The sequence below is a fragment of the Balaenoptera acutorostrata genome, chromosome 1 (genome assembly GCF_949987535.1).
Source record: "Balaenoptera acutorostrata chromosome 1, mBalAcu1.1, whole genome shotgun sequence".
NCBI lineage: Eukaryota > Metazoa > Chordata > Mammalia > Artiodactyla > Balaenopteridae > Balaenoptera > Balaenoptera acutorostrata.
In genome coordinates this window covers 19296349-19314693 of record NC_080064.1, presented here as the reverse complement: position 1 = coordinate 19314693, position 18345 = coordinate 19296349, and the positions used below count along the sequence as shown (strand labels likewise).

Here is an 18345-nt window from a genome sequence, read left to right as displayed (position 1 = left end):
CGAAGCAACCTGAAAACGGACCACTACTGCTCTATTGGTCCCGGCAGCAGATGGAAGCAGACAGACAAGTTTCAAGAAGTTATCGAATAGGTAATGCGATGGTTACCCCGCGCATCACGGAGGAAGGAGAGCAAGAAAAAAGGAGGGGCTTCCAACTTCTGGTCGCCCCTGTACTGCACCCTTCTGCCTTCAGGAGCACGTTGGCTCTGTCAGCTTTTCAAAAAGTCAAACAGCTGTTGGGAGAGAGAACATTTTTCTTGGTTTTGTTTTCCAAGACACGACCCCAGAGCTGTCAGAGAAAAGCCTGGACGCCAGAGGGGCTGGACCCGGAAGGCAAAGGCGCAGCATCTCTGGGTTCTGGGGCACAGAAGCGCCCACCCCTCCCGGGCACCTGCGGACCGTTTCTTTTTTTAACTTGCCACACCCAGTGCCCCCCATCCTCCCGAGAGCCGGGTGCCGGCCCCACCCTGCGAAGGGGAGACTCACCTGCTCGCGTGGCCGCCGCAGGCAGGCAGGCAAGGAGAGGCCGGGACGGCCGGACGGGCTACGCGGGAGACGGGGCGCCGCGAGGGGCCGCGCTTGGGGAGACGCCGCGGGCGGCCGCCGGGGTACAGTCTGCTAGGTGCCCGCTGCCCAGAGCCTAACCGCCACGCCCTCGACGCCCTCGGGAGCGACCTTCCCGGCCTGGGCGCGAGCCGCGTCCTGTAGAGTGAGGCCGTCGGCGTCGCGCGCGCACGCCCAGCCCCGCGCGGCTCCGCCCCGCCCCCCACGCCCCACCTCCGGCGAGCGCGCGCGGCGCAGGCGCCCGGTGTCGACGCCCCGGCGGGGGCGCGCGGGGCCCAGTAGCCGGCAGGAAGCGGCCCCGCCCTTCGCGTGCGGCCTTGGGGCCGGGGCGGGAGCCTGGCTGCGCGCTCGCACTTGACCTGCATCCGGGTTTTCTTGTTCCGCGCAGGTGAGGGGCTTGGGCGGTCTAGCTGGGGAGGGGCCTTTAGGTGCCCCCGACGACGGGACCTTTGGCGATCTTCTGGTCTTGCACCGTGACCAGAATGGCTTATCCCCTCTTCATGCTTGGTCCCATTCAGTCGGTGGCAAGAATAGTTAGTAGGAATATAATGAACATTTACTGAGGGCTAGTTACTATGTACACTGCAACGCGTGCTTTGCAGGATTTACCTCATTTAACCTCACAACCAGCGAACCGAACATTATTATCCTCCTTTTATAGATGAAGAGGGCTTCCCTGTGCTGAATTGCCCAAGGCGAGACAGCTAGTTAGGTGGTTGAGCTATAGGTTGCGTCCGGGTGCTGACTCCTGGGCTCTGAACCACGGTGGGCTTCTGCTGCAGCCGCCGCCTCCTCCTGCCCCCCCTCCACTCTCTGTCCACGTCTTCTTCATCGTATGTACAATCCTAATAATATTTACATTTCTAATGTTTTATTTCCCGTTTGCAAAACACTTTTCACCGCACAGTCTTGCTTGATTCTCTCAGAAGCCTCCATTTCTTTTACAAATAGAAAGACCAAGGGCCTAAGCTGTTCAATGAGTTATCCGAAGTTACAGTGGTAGGACTGGGGCTTCCTTTGTCAGGTTATTTAAAAAAAAAAAAATTTTTTTTTTCCCAAGGCGTCTGAGCCAAGCTTGGAAGGGAGCCTGTGTTCACAGAGAGGGAAACAGAGGCACAGAACAGGAAAGGAATGTGTCTTAAGGGTGTGCAGTTAGAGGAACATCAGCTCTGATCTCCCACATAGTCCCCTCAGAGGCAAAGTGAAGCAAATTGAAGGTCAAAATCAAGGCACTTCGCCCCTGGGTCATGGGACAGGAAGAAGGATTAAAGTGTGTAGAATACATCTAATCTCTGTTAGATTTAAACGAAGGAAACAGGATTGCATTATGGTCCCAATCATTCTTTAACAATTGACCTGGCACCATCACAGAGATATGTCCAACGGATCACCCCTCTGGCTTCCTGTTCACTGCCTGTGTTGTTTCTGTTGCTTCCAACCCTACTGTCCCTTGCTCCCCACCAAGTTCTCCCTTTCATTCACTTAACAAATATTTATTGAGAGCCACTTCATGCGTTAAGGTCACCCTAAGAACCGAAGTTATTTTTCTTCTCTAAATTTCTCAAACACAGCAACTTCAGCAAAAATTGAGTTTTTAAGGTCAAATGAATTTGGAAATTGCTGCATTCTGTACCCCTGCATGGGGATCCATTAATGCATCTTAACACAGAAATGGCTCTGAGAGGTCCTAAAGTAAAAAGACTGGTTTAGCCTTTTTAACTCAGGGTTTAGGCCTTGTGCTGGGTACTAGGCTTACAGGGGTAAGGGCCACGCAAATCTACCCCTTCAGGAGCTCACAGATAGGGGAGACAGATAAGCAAACAAATAACTATGACACAACTTTATATGTACACTGATAGAGGCATTTGCAAAGTGCTGACAAAGCAGAGGAAGACTCGAGCAATTCTACCTGGAAAACTGAGGGAAGGCTTTGCATTAGAGGATATTTGAGTAGGATTTTTTTAGGTGGAGAATATGGAAAAGGACATTCCATAGAAATAATGGCATATTTAGAGATATAAAGGTGTGCCTTTATGTTGGTCTTTGGGATAAGTATTAAATATTATTCAACAGGTTTTGTTTTTGTTTTTGTTTTTGTTTTGCATGCAATATACCACTCAAACTGGATTAAACAACAAATGGAATTTATTACCTCATGTAATGCAGAAAAGTTGTGGGCTTCAAGCATGGCTGGATCTAAGGGCTTAAAAGTATGACATCAGGATTTGATCTCCATTTCTTAACTCTGTTTTCCTTTGTGTTGACTTCTTTCTCAGGCTGCCTTTCCCCATGAGATAGCAGAATGGCTGCTAACAACTTCACATCATATCCTTACCATTAGAGAGTTTCTTTTCCTCAGTGCTGTCAACAAAAGTCCCAGGACTGCATCTCATTGGTCTAACTTGGGTTACTCGTGCATCATTAAGCCACTCTCTTCAGAAGGGGCGTGGACTATTCTGATAGCCCAGACCTGGGTCATGTGCTAACCTCTGGAGCTAAGGTGTGGTCAGTAGCTCTTAAATCTCATGGACTGAGAATTAGGGAAAGGTGGCTTCCTGTGTGACCAAAAATTTTCTCTTGGTCCCTTTATCTACTATCTACATTTTTTTTGCTTCCTGATTTGTGCCTCAGGAGATACCAGCGTGGACTGCTTCAATGGGTCCCTAATTCTCTGGCTTACAGTTGAATTTATCCATAGAAGACACTGGAAGCGTGCAGAGGATTGGAGGAGGATGAAGTAAGGCCCCTTCCGCAGGCCCTTTCCCTTCTGGGTCACTGCATGTTGGCCACATACCTCTCTGCTGAGTCTTCTGTCTAGTGCCCCTCTTCATACGGGTCTCTCCTAGCTCTGGTAGAGTCTCCCTTCTCTTGGCCTAGAGGTGGTAGTAGCTCCCTTCTGCTGGCAGCCTCAGAGTTTCATCCTATCATTCCTTCTTGTTTCCCTCAACCCTGCCCACACATTTGTATATAACCTTTACCAAACTCAGCTCAGGTTAACCTTCTGCGGGAACCCTGACGGTTACATTCACCAAAGGTAATTCAAGTTTTTATTACCGAAAGAAAGGGAAATGAGTTAAGAGCAGGCAACAGGCGATAAGATAGCAATACTGATTTGGTAGAGCTATTACAATAAGGCAGACCAGAGATGACAGTGGCTTGGACAAGGGTTATAGGAAAGGAAGCGGTGAAAAATAGTATGTTCCTGGTGGAATTTAAAGGCAAAGTTAACAAAATTTACTGATGAATTATATGTAAGTTATGAGCATGAGAGAGGAGCTGGGATAGAAGCAGCTGGAAGACACAGGTCTGGAGCCTAGGAGTGGGCTCAAACCAAGCGTAGTGATTTTGGAAGGAGGTGTGCGGGATAGTTGAAATCATTAGCTCAGGTGAGATGACCCCGGAGGAGCAGGTGGAAAAGAAACACAAAAAGGGCAAAGGGCCGAATCCAGGACAACATCAATCTTTACATGGTGGGCAGAGAAAGAGGTGCCATTTTATATCTATCAACTAGGTGGTGAGCAACTTAAGAACAAGAATGGAATCTTCCACACCTTCCCTCTTACATTGTGCCCACAGTGAATAATAAGTGCATGTTATGAATGAACTTCACGTAGTTTTACATTTCTAACACTCCCTCCCTCTCCTCCTCATCATTGTGAGGTTTGAGTTACAGGCAGAGAAGAAAAGAGAGAGAAATCGATCCCTTGTGACTCAATCCATTGAAACCTATGCCAAGGTTGATAAGCATTTTTGCTGTCCTGAAAAACTCAAGTAGAACCCGTCAGATGAGGCTACAGATCCTGAGTAGCTCACCTCTTACCTTGGAGGAGAATTTCCAGACAGATGATCGCATTTCAGATTTTGTTATTCTTATCTGAGTAGACTTAAAAGTCAATACTTTAAAAAGTCCTTATTAGGTTTGTGCTATGGAATTAATAGAAATGATAAAAGATCTCCATCTCACACTCCAGTGTTGCTGGTGGAATGTAAAAGGAGACAATCAATTTTGGGGAACTTTTGCCAGTTTTTCAAGCTAAGTGTACATCTACCCTGTGACTCGGAAATTCAACTCCTAGTTATATATTCACAAAAAATGTCAGCAAATATCCCCCAAAAGGGGGAGGGCTTGTACAAGAATGCTTTTAACATCTTTATTCATTCATAATGTGCACAAACTGGGAATATTATAAATGTTCATCAAAAGAAGAATGGATAAGCAAACTATGGTATATTCCAACAATGGAATACTACACAGCCATAAAAAGAATAAACTACTGATACACATAACAGCATAAATAAATCTCAAAAAATTGTTGGGCAAAAAGAAGGCAGACACCAAAGAGTTATAGATGTATGATTCCATTTACATGAGGTTAAATAAAAGGCCAAACTAATCTACGGTGATCAGCATCAGAATAGTGGTTGCATCTGAAGGATGGAGATTGATTGGAAAGGGGTACAAAAGAACATTCAGGGAACATTCACATTTATTGGATTTCTACTATTTGCCCAGCACTGTTCTAGGCATTGAGAAGATAGTGGTGAACAAAACAGACCATGTCCCTGCTTTTATGCAGATCTAAGTTCTTTTCATTGGCTGTGTAGCATCAATGCACTTTAAATAGAAAAAAGTAGCCTTTCTTTAAATATAATCAATGACAAGTCTGAGGAACTTTCTTCTCCATTTTTTAGTTGCTGGTGGGAAGGCAGCAAAATACAATGGAAAGAGCATGGGCTTCAGGAAGTCAGCTCCACCATCACTGGTGGTGTGATCTTCGAGCAGTTTCTTTAAACCCACTGAACCTCACTTTTCCAATCTGTTGAATGACAGTGATGATATCTGCATTGCAGGGTTGTTTTCTAAAGAGCTAGACACATTACAGATGCTCAGTAAACATTAGTTGGTTTATTATCAGTTTACAAGTAAATGTTATTCAAGGCAGCAATGTGTTACCTCCCTTGCAGCTAGGCATAAATTAATTTTGCCCAGTGAGATATGAGCAAAAGGAAGCTGACTTAGCTGGGAGAGGTACCCTGTACACTTCTACTGTTCCTCTTTCTTCTAACCTGCAATATGAATATGATAGCTGGAGCTCCAGCAGCCATTTTGGACCAGGAGGTAACCTTGAAGATGGAAGCCACATGCTGGGATGGTGGATCCAAAAGATGTGGATCCCGGATCCCTTGTGACACTGGAGCTGCCATACCAGCCCTGGGTTGCCTGTATACAGACTGCCTTTACCTGGGAGTGAAATGTTCTATACTGTTAGGTGTCTGTTGCAGCCAAACCTAATCCCAAATGATATACCTTGTGAGTGACCCACAGTTCCCTATACTACTTTTCATGGCATCTATCACAGTTGTATTTAAGAGAATAATTATGCAGTTACTGATTTAATGGCCTAAGTCCATTACTAGAATATTAGTTCCATGGGGGCAGGGAGTAGTCTGTTCACTGTTAAATCCCCAGCTCCTATAACAATATCTGGTTCTGGTATATAGTAGGTGCTCAATAAATGTGGAAGAGAGAAAGGCAGGGAGGAAACAGAGCTGCTTCTGATCGTGAGAGAGATCACCTCATGAGAGAACACATACTGAGAAAGGAAGAGGCCTGAAGATGGAAGCCTGCCTGCCTGCCTGCCAATTGGTCTCTGTCTCTGTCTCTCTGTCTCAAAGGCTCATAGAACCCAGGCATATTAGATATTTAAATTCACGGCCTGCCACACACTCTAGATCTCCTATGGGATTTGCCTTGTAGATGACACCTTTTCCTGAAGAGCCTTTAATTACCCAGCCTCCCTGGTAACACCCTCATTTATCTCCTCTTCCTGGAAAATCAGTCATTCCCCAAAGAAGAGAGTTACAACATGATCCAAGAGCCGGCTGGGAAGGGGGGAAGCTTCTTACCAGCACCATTGGTTGGGAGAAGAGTGATGTCGATTTTTTATACTTAAAATTCCTCATTATAAAAGCTAGACTTGGGGCTTCCCTGGTGGCACAGTGGTTGAGAGTCTGCCTGCTAATGCAGGGGACACGGGTTCGAGCCCTGGTCTGGGAAGATCCCACATGCTGCAGAGCAACTGGGCCCATGAGCCACAACTGCTGAGCCTGCGCGTCTGGAGCCTGTGCTCCGCAACAAGAGAGGCCACGATGGTGAGAGGCCCGCGCACTGCGATGAAGAGTGGCCCCCGCTTGCTGCAACTAGAGAAAGCCCTAGCACAGAAACGAAGACCCAACATAGCAATCAATCAATCAATCAATAAATAAATCTTTAAAAAAAAAAAAAAAAAGCTAGACTTGGTTTTTATGGATAATTTGAAAACAAAAGGATAAATAAGAAAATTAAAATCATTTATAACCCCATGATCTAGAGATTATTCAATATTTTGGTATATTTCCTTACAATCTTTTTTGTAAGATGAGGTATATCAGTGCCTTCTGAAGCCTGGATGCTGTGTAAGATTTCATCCAGCTATGTTCCTCTAAATTACAAAGAATCAGTCCTATTTGCCTGCAGACTCAGAGGCTGTAGAATTCACTGCAGATGGGTTCAAGAGCAGCAGGGCTACTCCACGCTGGAAGGAGCCGCTCTTTAAATGTTGCATTTCTTGAATTTGTTAGGAGGAGATATTATTTCCTGATTAATTTGAGCTGCAGATGGGTGGAGGATAATAAGAGCTAGATGACCATCATCAGAAGAGGGGGTGGGGCACAGAAAAGAAAGGAAGAAAATGGAACATTAAAAATAGGCAGCTACATGAATAGCCCAGGAATTCAAATTATCTTGATTTTTCTTGACTATCAGGGTTTGATCAGGAGACAGAAGTCACACTAGTGATTTGAACAGAAAGAATTTAATATAAAGAATTGTTACCTACATATAAAGTTATTCACTAGTAACTAAACAGGTAAAAAAAAAAGGGATCACAGAGGTAGCAACTGCAGGAAGCAGTTTCCCATTCCTAGGATGAAAGGAACCAACGGAAGAGGTTTAATTATTAAAACTTAGAAGATAAGAGGATATTCAGCCATAAAAAGGAATGAAGCACAGATACATGCTACAACTTCGATGAACTGTGAAAACATTATGCTAAGTGAAAGAAACCAGTCACACTAGTCTACATATTGCACGATTCCATTCACGTCAAAGTCCAAAACAGAGAAATCTACAGAGACAGAAGATAGCTTAGAGGCTGCCAGTGGCTGGGAGGGTGGGGATAGGGAGTATAGGAAATATTGAGGTGGGGGGGGGAGTGTGATAGCTACAGGGTACAGGTTTTTTTTTTAATTGTGGTAAAATGTGTGTAACAAAATATACTATTTTAACCATTTTTAAGTACACAGTTTAGTGACATTAAGTACATTTGCACTGCTGTGCAACCATCACCACCATCCATCTCCAGAACATTTTTCATCTTTCCAAATTGAATCTCTCTACCCAGTCAACTCCCCACCCCCCTCCCCCCATTCCTGGCAGCCACCATTCCCTGCTTTCTGTCTCTATGAATCTGACTAAGTACCTCATGTAAGTGGAATCATACAGTATTTGTCCTCTTGTGTCTGCCTTATTTCACTTAGCATAATGTTTTCCAGTTTGATCCATATCGCAGGATATGTCAGAATTTCCTTCCTTTTAAGGCTGAATAATATTCTGTTGTATGTATACACCACATTTTGTTTATCCACTTGTCAATGGACACTTGAGTTGATTCCATCTTTTGGCTATTATGAATAATGCTGCTGTGAACGTGGGTATTCAAATATCTGTTTGAGTCTCTGCTTTCCGTTCTTTTTTGTATATACCCAGAAGTGGCATTTCTGGATCATATGGTAACTCTATTTTTAAAATTTTGAGAAATCACCATACTGTTTTCCACAGTGGCTGCATCATTTTACATTCCCACTAGCAGTGCACGGGGTTCCAGTTTCTCCATATCCTCACCAACACCTGTTATTTTCTTTTTTTCTTCTTTTGGAGCAGAGAAAGGTTTATTTCAGGGCCAAGAAAGGAGAACAGGCAGCTCATGCTCAAAAGACCCAAACTCCCCAATGGCTTTCAGGGGAACTTTTTTTTTTTTTTAAACTTGGGGAATTTTTTTTTTTTTAATTTCTTTATTTATGGCTGTGTTGGGTCTTCGTTTCTGTGCGAGGGCTTTCTCTAGTTGTGGCAAGCGGGGGCCACTCTTCACCCCGGTGCACGGGCCTCTCACTGTCGTGGCCTCTCTTGTTGCGGAGCACAGGCTCCAGACGCGCAGGCTCAGTAATTGTGGCTCACGAGACCAGCCGCTCCGCGGCATGTGGGATCTTCCCAGCCCAGGGCTCGAACCTGTGTCCCCTGCATTGGCAGGCAGATTCTCAACCACTGCGCCACCAGGGAAGCCCAGGGGAACATTTTTAAAGGTGACATTTGGAGGGGAAGGCTGAAGGATTCATGACTTTCTTCTCATTGACTGGTTGTGAAGTAACAGTGTGGTGTTTTAGGAATCTTAATCATCAACCTTCTGGTTCTGAACAGTCTGGGGTCTAGTGCTTGTGCTCAGCAGGTAGCCGCCATCCTCCACGTGAGTGTGGGGGTCTTAGTTCCTGTAGAACAACTGGTTTCAGGACTTCATGAAGCTCAGGTTCTCGATGTCTCGTCACAGAAAGAATTCAGTGAGAGACAAAGTGATAGGTAAGAAGTGGATTTATTTAGAGAGAGACACACTCCGTAGACACAGTGCAGGCCATCTCAGAAGGCGAGAAAGTCCACCTATTATTTTCTTTTCAGGGTTTCTTTTAGAGATGATGAAAATGTTCTAAAATTAATGGTGGTGATGCACATACCCATGGATATACTAAGAACCATTGAATTGTACAGTTTAGATGAGTGAATTGTATGGTATGTGAATTATGTCAATAAGGGCATTAAATATGTAAGAGGAGGGCACAGCAGGCCTGGGCCCCAGACCTCTGAGGAAGGGGTGCTGATGTCTCTGAGGGGTTGCTATGAAGTTGGTTGTCCAAGTGCTGGAAAGAACTGCAAAACCAGATTCAGCTGCTGCTGCCCTAGAGTGAATCAATGTTGCCGAGTGATGTACATATGAACGGGAAATAGGAAGGAGTCAGTCCTTCTTCCTCGTGCAGCCTCACAGTCTCCCTCACCGGGAGCAGCTGGCAAAGCAGAAAGGCGCTTTCAGCCCCGGCACCCCAAAGCCATCCGCTGGAAGTGTGGGTTTAGAACTGAGAGAAGATCTTAATGACATGCTGTCTTAATCAGCTTGGGTTGCTGTAACAAAATACCATAAGCTGGGTGGCTTATCAACAACAGACATTTATTTCTCAGTTCTGGAGGGTGGAAGTCCAAGATCACGGTCAGGTTCTGGTGAGTGCCTTCTTCCCGCTTTACAGATGTCTTCTTGTGTATCCACACATGGCAGAGGGAGAGCAAGCCAGCTCTCTGGCCTCTTCTTTTTTTGTTGTTGTTAGTTTCTGGTGTGCAGTGAAGTGATTCAGTTATACATATTCTTTTCCATTATAGGTTATTACAAGATATTGAATATAGTTCCCTATGCTATACAGTAGGACCTTGTTGTTTATCTATTTTATATTCAGTCGTTTGTATCTGCTAATCCCAAACTCCTAATTTATCTCTCCCTACTCCCTTTTCCCTTTGGTAATCATAAGTTTGTTTTCTATGTCTGTGAGTCTGTTTCTGTTTTGTAAATAAGTATATTTTAGATTCTACATATAAGTGATATATGGTATTTGTCTTTATTGTTCTGACATTTCACTTAGTATGATAAGCTCTAGGTCCATCCACGTTGCTGCAAATGGCATTATTTTATTCTTTTTTATGCTTGAGTAGTATTCCATTGTATGTATATACCACATCTTTACCCATTCATCTGTCGATGGACATTTAGTTTGCTTCTATGTCTTGGCTATTGTAAATAGTGTTGCTATGAACATTGGGGTGCATGTATCTTTTCGAAGTATGGTTTTCTCTGGGTATATGCCCAGGAGTGGGATTGCTGGGTCATATAGTAACTCTATTTTTAGTTTTTTAAAAAATATTTATTTTATTTTACTTTTTATTAATTTTAATATTTTATTTATTTATTTATTTGGCTGCATCGGGTCTTAGTTGCAGCATGCAGGATCTTTCGTTGCAGCACATGGGCTTCTCTTTAGTTGAGGCGCGTGGGCTCTAGAGCGTGCGGGCTTAGTTGCCCTGCGGCATGTGGGATCTTAGTTTCCTGACCGGGGATCGAACCCACGTCCCCTGCATTGGAAGGCAAATTCTTTACCACTGGACTACCAGAGAAGTCCCTATTTTTAGTTTTTTAAGGAACCTCCATACTGTTTTCCATAGTGGCTGCACCAATTTACATTCCCACCAACAGTGCAGGAGGGTTCCCTTTTCTCCACACCCTCTCCAGCATTTATTATCTGTAGACTTTTTAATTACAGCCATTCTGACCAGTGTGAGGTGGTACCTCATTGTAGTTTTGATTTGCATTTCTCTAATGATTAGTGATGTTGAGCATTCTTTCATATGTTTGTTGGCCATCTGTGTGTCTTCTTTGGAGAAATGTCTGTTTAGATCTTCTGCCCACTTTTTGATTGGGTTGTTTTTATTTGTTTGTTTTTTAAATTAATTAATTAATTAATTAATTTATGGTTGTGTTGGGTCTTCGTTGCTGTGTGCAGGCTTTCTCTAGTTGCGGTGAGCGGGGGCTACTCTTCGTTGTGGTGCGAGGGCTTCTCATTGTTGTGGCTTCTCTTGTTGCGGAGCACAGGCTCTAGGCGCACAGGCTTCAGTAGTTGTGGCATGTAGGCTCAGTAGTTGTGGCTTGCGGGCTCTAGAGCTCAGGCTCAGTAGTTGTGGCGCACAGGCTTAGTTGTTCTGCGGCATGTGGGATCTTCCCCGGCCAGGGCTCGAACCTGTGTCCCTTGCATTGGCAGGCAGATTCTTAACTGCTGCACCACCAGGGAGGCCCTGTTTGTTTGTTTGTTTGTTTTGTTATTGAGTTGTATGAGCTGTTTATATATTTTGGAAATTAAGCCCTTGTCAGTTGTATTGTTCGCAAATATTTTCTCCCAGTCTGTAGATTGTCTTTTTGTTTTGTTTATGGTTTCCTTTGCTGTGCAAAAGCTTATAAGTTTGATTAGGTCCCATTTGCTTATTTTTGCTTTTATTTATTATTGTCTTGGAAGACTGAACTAAGAAAACATTGCTATGATTTATATCAGAGAATGTTTTTCCTGTGTTCTCTTCTAGGAGTTTTATGGTGTTCTGTCTTATATTTAAGTCTTTAAGCCATTTTGAGTTTATTTTTGTGTATGGTGTGAGGGTGTGTTCTAACTTCATTAATTTACATGTGGCCGTCCAGCTTTTCCAACACCACTTGCCGAAGAGGTTATCTTTTCTCCATTGTATATTCTTGCCTTCTTTGTCAAAGATTAATTGACCATAGGTGTGTGGGTCTATTTCTGGGCTCTTTTTTCTGTTCCATTGATCCATATGTCTGTTTTTGTGCCAATACCATGCTGTTTTGATTATTGTAGCTTTGTAGTATTGTCTGAAGTCTGGGAGGGTTATGCCTCCAGCCTTGTTCTTTTTCTTCAGGATTGCTTTGGCAATTCTGGGTCTCTTATGGCTCCATGTAAATTTTAGGATTATTTGTTCTATCGATAGTTGTATGAAAAATTTCATGGGTAATTTGATAGGAAGCACATTAAATCTGTAGATTGCTTTAGGTAGTATGGCCATTTTAGCAATATTAATTCTTCCAGTGCAAGAGCATGGGATATCTTTCCATTTCTTTAAATCATCTTCAACTTCTTTTATCAGTGTTTTATAGTTCTCAGTGTATAAGTATTTCACCTACTTGGTCAGGTTTATTCCTAAGTAGTTTATTCTTTTTTGATGTGATTTTAAAAAGGATTTTTCTGATGTTTGATTGTTAATGTAAAGAAACACAACAGATTTCTGCATGTTAATCTTGTATTTTGCTACCTTGCTGAATTCGTTTGTCAGTCCTAGTAGTTTTTGTGTGGAGTCTTTAGTGGTTTCCATATATAGTATCATGTCATCTGCACATAATGACAATTTTACCTCTTTATTTCTTTTTCTTGTCTGATTGCTCTGTCTAGGACTTCCAATATCATGTTGAATAGAAGTGGTGAGAGTGGGCATCCTTGTCTTGTTCCAGATTTTAGTGGGAAGGCTTTCAACTTTTCACCATTGAGTATTATGTTGGCTGTAGTTTTGTCATAAATAGCTTTTATTATGTTGAGATATGTTCCTTCTATACCCACTTTGGTAACGTTTTTCCTTTTTTTATTATGAATGGATGTTGAATTTTATCAAATGCTTTTTCTGCATCTGTTGAGATGATCATGTGGTTTTAGTCATTTCCTTTGTTGATGTGGTGTATCACATTGATTGATTTGTGTATGTTGAACCATCCTTGTGACCCTGGGATGAACCCAACCTGATTGTGGTCTATGATCTTTTTTATGTGTTGTTGGATTTGGCTTGCTAGTATTTTGTTGAGAATTTTTGCATCTATATTCATCAAAGATATTGGCCTGTAATTTTCTTTTTTGGTAGTATCTTTGTCTGGTTTTGGTAGTATCTTTATCAGGGTGGTGGCTTCATAGAATAACTTTGGGAGTGTTACCTCCTCTTCAGTCTTTTGGAAGAGTTTGAGAAGGATCAGTATAAGTTCTTCTTTGTATGTTTTGGTAGAATTCCTCAGTGAAGCCATCAGTCCTGGACTTTTCTTTGCAGGGAATTTTTTTTATTATAGAGTCTATTTCACTTCTAGTGATCGGTCTGATCAAATTATTTATTTCTTCTTGATTCAGTTTTGGTGGGCTGTAGGTTTCTAGAAACTTGTCCGTTTCTTCTAGGTTGTCCAATTTGTTGGCATCGCCTCTTCTTATAAGGGCACTAATCCCATTCATGAAGGCTCTGCCCTCATGACCTAATTACCTCCCAAAGGCCCCGCCTCCAAATACCATCACATTGGGATTAGGGTCTCAGCACATGAATTTGGGGGTCACACAAACATTCTGTCCATTGCATTTGCATACCTTGGCAACTGGAATATTTTATCCTTCGGTATGACTGAGACTAGCTTTGTAGTTTCAGAAACTGTGTATGCAAGGGCGTCTTCAAAAAGATACCCACAAGCTTGGTGATAAGGTTAAACTTGTAAAAATCTATTCATGAGTGGATGAGATACATGTCTATTCACAAGGCCTCCCAAAGGTGGCCAAGCCCCAAATACAATGCAAGAAGCCAAAATCTAAGCACCTAGCTCTTTGACTTTGGCCTGTGGCTCTGTGCCTCTACTTATACTGCTCCCGAGCTTAAAGAAAAATAATAACAGTAGCTAATGTTATTGAGACATCATTCAGTGCCAGGCATTGTTCTATATTACATCCTTACAACAAACTGCAAGGGAGGCAGTATTACCATGCCAATTTTACAGATGAGGAAACTGAGGTTTGGAGGAGTTATGTACTTTCCTAAGGTTCCAGAGAAAGTAAGCTCCAGAGCCTGTACTCTTAGCCTTGATACTGTGCTGCCTCCCTGTGTCCTGCTCTGTGCTTCTCTTAGCTATTATTGGACAGGCCATGTGACCTTCCTTCAGTCAGGGAGCAACATCACCGGAGATCTAGAAGACACTAAAAACACCCCACCTAAATGACCAGACCAGAGATCATGTGCACAGTTGTACTACAATGTGTGTGGCCACTGAGTGGTTTTCAAATGCTACCAGCATTCATCTTGATGTTGCCAGTGTCTAAAGGACCAGGCTGAGTTGCCTCAGTTCTGGGAGGGACCACTGAGTTGGGCTTTTTTTTGACGAAGCCAAATTCTTGAGGAAAGACTTGTTCTTTCAGGGCTCAGTGGGATTAGTCAGGTCTGGGTTCTCAGGTGCTCAGAGAAACCTGGTGGAGGAGAAAGGGGATGGGCTGCTGGCCCCATGGTGTGGAGGCCTACCTGGAACCAGATGACAGTCCTGCTTGTGAAGGGTTCCTGAGGTTCTGTTTGGACCTGTGGGCTCACAAGAAGCTATTTCCAGGGACTGCTGGAGGCCTGACCCATGCTTTGGAGGGGGAGGCCCATGGTAAGGACCAGGGAGGGTAGGGGGAGTATATATCAGTGGGAGGTCACCAGCAGGGGGCAGCTGACCCAGCTCAGTGATGGTCTCAAAGTGGCTGGTAGAGCAGAGGTCATGGCAAGAGGAGTAATTAAGAAAGGAAAACACAAGAGATGTTACAGAGCACCCAGTACACTTGAAATGTTTCCTGAGAATCTCTCAAAAAAGCAGAAGATGGGGCTGGGGAAGAGAATGTCACATTGAAGTGGTTAATTTCCAGCTATTAGAAGCTTGTGCTATAATAATCTGGGTATAAAAAGGAAAAGTATTATTAGCCAGAGTCATGGTCTGGTGAGGCCTGGATTGAATGGGTTACAGTTGAAATGTAAATTAGATAAGCACATTTATCCAACAAATCAAGCTGTCGGCTTTAGGTGATTTGACTTGAGAGGAATTGACTCAGACACCTACCTTGCTCCTTTACTTGAAAAGGATCCGTGTACTAAAGTTACTGTGATAATCATTCCGATGTGTGTGAGTCAAATCATAATGCTGTACACCTTAAACTTATACAGTGTTGTATGTCAATTATATCTTAATAAAACTGGAAGAAAAAAAAGTATCCCAGGTAGCTTTGACCATTTTCTGAATTTACAGTTTTTCAGTTTTTAAAGTGGCAGCAGCATACTGGAAATGCCCACAGAGTAGAGTTTGTTTTCTTTCCTTCTTTGAATCTTTCTTTCTTTGAATCTGTGATTTATTTCAGTCAGAATAGACACCAACACCTTTTAAGAGCAATGAAAGTCATTTTCACATATTGAGGTATGGGGAAGTCATTCTGGCTTATACATAGGTTAACTTGATTTTATGCTAACTAACACAGCCTGTTTGTGGCCTATCAAACAAACATTGTACATCTGCTTTAATTATTAAAGAAAAGGACATATTGACCAGAAGTAAAGAATGTCCATGTTAAAAATAAAGATTTAATGCCTCCCTTCCTGGGATGCCAATGCTAGCACTCCTTTGATGATAAGACTCCCTTCCCAGGTGCCAAGGCCATACTGACTTGCTGTGTATGTGCTGATCTGTTTGTTTTTAAACCTTGAAGGAATGTATCCCTGACTTATTTGGTTTTCTTTGTCCTGACAATATACAAAATTGTGCTGAAAACCATGGTTCTCCAGAGCAGTTCCTCAGTTATCCGAGAGGCTGTCTCCCAGGCTATAGTCCTCAGTTTGGCTCAAGTAAAACTCTCTTCTATTCCTATTACAGGTTGGGACCTGGGACCTGGGACCCTTTGCTGCAGTATTTGCACCTGGACAAATATCTCCTCGACCAGCAGAATACAAGAAACTATAAGGAACTAAAAATAACTGCCCACATGTGCAGTTGGGGCAAAATATGAACAATGAGGTACAAAAAGGCCAAAACCCAACTGCCACTTCTGAGGTGCCAGGAGCAAAAGCAGAGTACTACACATGATCCCTACAAGGGGGTGGGCAGACCACCTAAGCCGCCCTTCTGGCCTACCCACTGATCCACCCCACCCTCACCCCATTTAAGGGACCAGCTTGTCACCCCCTCAGGGAGTGAGCAAGGACACCAGTTACATGTTTTTGCTCCCTTGTGCTGCAGCGATAAAGCCTTGCCTGAATTCCTTGTTTGGCCTCGTCAATTTCTATTGATTAAAGAGTCCAGGGCTTCCCTGGTGGCGCAGTGGTTGAGAATCTGCCTGCCAATGCAGGGGACACGGGTTCGAGCCCTGGTCTGGGAAGATCCCACATGCCGCAGAGCAGCTGGGCCCGTGAGCCACAACTACTGAGCCTGCGCGTCTGGAGCCTGTGCTCCGCAACAAGAGAGGCCGCGATAGTGAGAGCCCCGCGCACCGCGATGAAGAGTGGCCCCCGCTCGCTGCAACTAGAGAAAGCCCTCGCACAGAAACGAAGACCCAACACAGCCAAAAATAATAAATTAATTAATTAAATAAATAAAAAAGAGTTAAAAAAAAAAAAAGAGTCCAAAAACCCAGATCGGTAAAAGGAGCTTGCTGTCGTTCATGAGATGAGGCCCAGATTGATCTGGATTCAGAGCAGCTTTCACACTGAGGACCCATCAGTTTGCTACTATGAGTCCACATAAGTGGGCACCACGTGGGGGTCCTGGGAAAGCCTCTAGAGAGCCAGAGCCAGCTTTCCAGGCATGTGTGAATTGTGCACTCCTACACGACCCCACACTCAAAAGGGCCTCACACTTGTTTTAATGCTCCGCGTTTGCCATCTTGAAGTTCTTAATAATTTTATCTTTGAACATCTTTCTGTTTGTCAGCAAGGTCTGATGGGTGCCACATGCGTGTGAGCAGAGGAGTTAAAAGCAACATATGTGCGGCGTTCTTTGCACATAGCATTCCTGACGTCCTCATCAGGCGTGCTCAAGGCAAATCCTAGGTGACCGTTAGGCCTGTGATTCAGTGGGGGCAGGGGTGGGAGTGGGGAAGGACTGACATTCTGGAGAGGCTACACTTTCCATTCCAAATGAAACTTTCTTTCAATGCAGGAAGAAGGCAACGGACAAGGATCCCCATCATGTCCTTACACGTGTTACTTCCCTGTATCAGCCTATCAGACAACCACTTCCGCTGAAAATGATGACCTAGATGGAAAGGGAAGGCTCAGGCCACCCACAGCTCCTTCTCTTTTTATTTCTTTACTCATCAATAAGCTGAAGGCAGAGAATGTTGGTAGGATATGTGTATACCCATTAAGAAATAAAAACAGTTGAGTTAGTTTTGTGTAGGATTTCCATTGTTCGGTTAAGAACACAATACCTATTCATGTACAAGCAATGAAATACGAATTGTGTCATATCAGTGATTTCCATATGAGTTAGTGCTCTTATATTTGTGTCTAAAAATGGGTATTGCATAAAATAAAAATGAATGGTAAAAAATGGTCCCTTTAATGGCACTTTTTCTCACTTTTTGGGCCCCTGCACTTTCGTTTTGCACTGGGTCCTGGATGTTACGTAGCTGGCCCTGCAGATATCCTAGTTTGGACTGAAAAGTCGTCTCCGCCTTGTCCAGCTCAGCCCAGGCTCTGGGGCTGAGACACAGTGCCTGCTCTCCACCACACCCAGGGCCATGTCCACAGCTTCCGTCACCCCTTCTGGGTTCTCTTGTTTCCTGCTTAGTCCTGGCCCCATGAAATTTCATCATCAGTCCCTCAGTTATATTAACCATCACACTTTATATTGCTTGCTTCGTTTTCTGACTCCTTTGTATGGAGTTTCTCTTTTTTTCATTGCTGTATGTATGTACTTAGCACATGACAAGTGCTCAAAACACCATTTTTTCACTTTTTATTGTGAAAATTTCAAGCATACACAAAAACAGAGATGACGATTTAATGAATCCTTTGGACTATTGCCGGCTTTGACTACACTATCCTGCCATTCTTGTTTCACCTCAACAATTTTAGTCTTTCTCTTTCGTGTTGTTGGATTTCCTCAAATGCCTTGTAATTCTCGGTGGACAACTCCCACTTATGAATGAAGAGCTATATTGCTTCCTGCAGAGAGTTGGGTGGGTTTCCTTTGCAGTTGTGTGGGTTTCCTTCGCAGTCATGTGGGTTTGTTTATTCAAAGGCTTACGGTCCCCTCCGTGGGAGGGGTAATTTTTGTCTCTGAG

General features: G+C 43.7%; 1 protein-coding gene and 1 long non-coding RNA gene across 5 annotated transcripts in view; one reads left to right on the top strand and one right to left on the bottom strand.

Annotated features, from left to right (window-relative positions):
• Positions 1 to 758, bottom strand: part of RCAN3 (RCAN family member 3) — a 33540-nt gene extending 32782 nt beyond the window's left edge. For all 3 annotated transcript variants that reach the window (XM_057526650.1, XM_007178705.3, XM_007178704.2), the window contains exon 1: positions 487 to 758. The gene's annotated coding sequence lies outside the window, so the exon portion shown is untranslated. The remainder of the gene's footprint in view (positions 1 to 486) is intronic.
• A 58-nt stretch (positions 759 to 816) lies between these two features.
• On the top strand, positions 817 to 17589 carry LOC103000159 (uncharacterized). Of its 2 annotated transcripts, XR_009009635.1 has the most exons (4): positions 817 to 952; positions 15936 to 16076; positions 16989 to 17107; positions 17217 to 17589. It is a non-coding gene; the product is annotated as an uncharacterized LOC103000159 (long non-coding RNA). The 2 variants fall into 2 exon arrangements; XR_009009634.1 differs by having other exon boundaries at positions 15936 to 17107.
• Positions 17590 to 18345: the final 756 nt, after the last annotated feature.